The sequence below is a fragment of the Artemia franciscana genome, unplaced genomic scaffold (assembly GCF_032884065.1).
Source record: "Artemia franciscana unplaced genomic scaffold, ASM3288406v1 Scaffold_2515, whole genome shotgun sequence".
NCBI lineage: Eukaryota > Metazoa > Arthropoda > Branchiopoda > Anostraca > Artemiidae > Artemia > Artemia franciscana.
In genome coordinates, this window is record NW_027063370.1 from 16,230 (window position 1) to 18,675 (window position 2,446).

The 2,446-nt window shown below is 32.6% G+C and overlaps 1 pseudogene; it reads left to right on the forward strand.

Annotated features, from left to right (window-relative positions):
• The first annotated feature begins 655 nt into the window (after positions 1–655).
• LOC136042929 (cytochrome c oxidase subunit 3-like) lies at positions 656–1,429 on the forward strand (annotated as a pseudogene).
• Positions 1,430–2,446: the final 1,017 nt, after the last annotated feature.

Genomic DNA, 2,446 nt, shown 5'->3' on the forward strand with positions numbered 1-2,446 from the left:
GGGGTGTTACCCCCTATTTTCTAAAATAAGGCAAATTTTCTCAGGCTCGTAACTTCTAATGACATAGACTAAATTTGATGAAACCTATATATTTAAAATCAGCATAAAAATCTGATTCTTTTGATATATCTTTTAGCATTGAAATTCCGTTTTTTAGAGTTTCGTTTACTATTGAGCCGGGTCGCTCCTTACTACAGTTCGTTACCACGAACTGTTTGAAAAGGTAGTTTAATAAAAGTATTAACTTTGGAAGTTAAAGATGTTAATAACTCTTTTGAAGACCGAGAGATTTCTCTAAATTCGGTTTACAAGACCGACTTTATTTCTTAATTACTCAGTGAATCATAATAATTTATTTATCCCTTTCTTTAGGATTACTAATTTTCTCTTCAAGAAACAAGCATCTTTTAGTAACTTTACTAAGATTAGAATTTCTCATTCTTTTATTGTTTGGATTATTAATATATTCAAATTATATAAGAATAATTAACGTATTCATCTTCCTTAGGGTAGTTCCTCAGGGTAACTTAGAAAATATCTATGTTACTACAATTGAAGTATTTTCACAGATTATCCTATTGATACCGGAATTCTCTGTAGCTATTATTCAATCTTATGTTTTTATAACTCTAATGACTCTCTACGCAAGAGAATAATGAATCAATTAAATCACCCATATCATTTGGTTAATATTAGACCTTGGCCCTTAGCTACAGGAATAGGGACTTTTGCAATGACGTCGGGACTTGTCAAATGGTTTCATTCTTTTGATAGAATGCTATTTTTTACAGGATTAATCACAATCATATTTGTTTCGTATCAATGATGACGAGACGTATCACGAGAAGCTACTGTTCAAGGAATACATTCAACGAAGGTCAGATTTGGGTTGCGATGGGGAATAATCTTATTTATTATCTCTGAAGTTTTCTTTTTTGTCTCTTTCTTTTGGGCATTTTTTCACAGAAGTTTGTCGCAAAATATTGAAGTTGGGGCCTTATGACCCCCAATCGGAGTAGAGAGCTTTAATCCATTCCAAGTACCCCTACTTAATACAAGTATCATGCTGGCTTCAGGAGTCACGGTAACTTGAGCCCACCATGCCCTAATAGAAAATGATTTTGATCAATCCCTTCAGGGACTTCTAATTACTGTGTCGCTGGGATTATATTTTTCATTTCTTCAAGGGTTGGAATATATGGAAGCCTCATTTACTATTGCGGATAGAATCTATGGTTCTACATTCCTTTTGGCGACAGGTTTTCATGGTTTACATGTACTTATTGGTACTATTTTTCTCATAATTTGTATTTTACGTCATGCTAAGTGCTACTTTTCTCCCCAACATCATTTCGGGTTTGAAGCTGCAGCTTGATATTGACACTTTGTTGACGTTGTCTGATTATTTCTCTATCTTTCTATCTACTGATGAGTGGAATAGAATCTTTCTAGTATAAATATTATACTTGACTTCCAATCAAGAGATCCTGTTAGGGAGAGATAATTATTTTAATTTGATTAAGAATTTTTATGCTTGTTTTTATTGTGTTAACCCTCGGAGTGTTTGTGAATAAGAAAGTCTCTCTGGATCGCGAAAAGAGTTCACTATTTGAATGCGGATTCGATCCTTTGAATTCCTCTCGTACCCCCTTTTCTGTCCGGTTCTTTGTTATTACTCTGATTTTTCTTATTTTTGATGTAGAGATTACTTTACTCCTACCTATAGTATATTTGAATATATCTTACCCGACAACCTACCTGATTATCTTCTTTTCTTTCATCTGTGTTGCGGGGGTAATTTATGAGTGAAGGGAAGGTGCCTTAAGATGAATTAAATAATCATTACCATGTGCAATCATAAAATAGTCTAAAATCTTCATTTTTTTCCACGGACGTAGCTATTACCCCCAAAAACTAAAACTTTTGAAATAGAAAAAGAGCCTTTAATCAAATTCTTTACCATTTGGAATCATGAAATAGTTTAATATCTTCATTTTTTCCACAGACATAGCTATTACCCTCGAAAACTAAAACTTTTGAAATAGGAAAATAGCCTTTAATCACAATCTTTACCATGTGCAATCATAAAATAGTCTAATAATTTTCATTTTTTCCATGGACGTAGCTATTACCCCCGAAAACTAAAACTTTTGAAATAGAAAAAGAGCCTTTAACCACATTCATTACCATGTGCAATCATAAAATAGTCTAATATCTTCATTTTTTCCAAGGACGTAGCTACTACCCCCGAAAACTAAAACTTTTGAAATGGAAAAGAGCCTTTAATCACATTTTTTAACCATGTGCAATCATGGAATAGTTTAATATCTTCATTTTTTCCACGGACGTAGCTATTAACCCCGAAAATTAAAACTTTTGAAATAGAAAAAGAGCCTTTAATCAAATTCTTTACCATGTGCAATCATGAAATAGTTTAATATCTTCA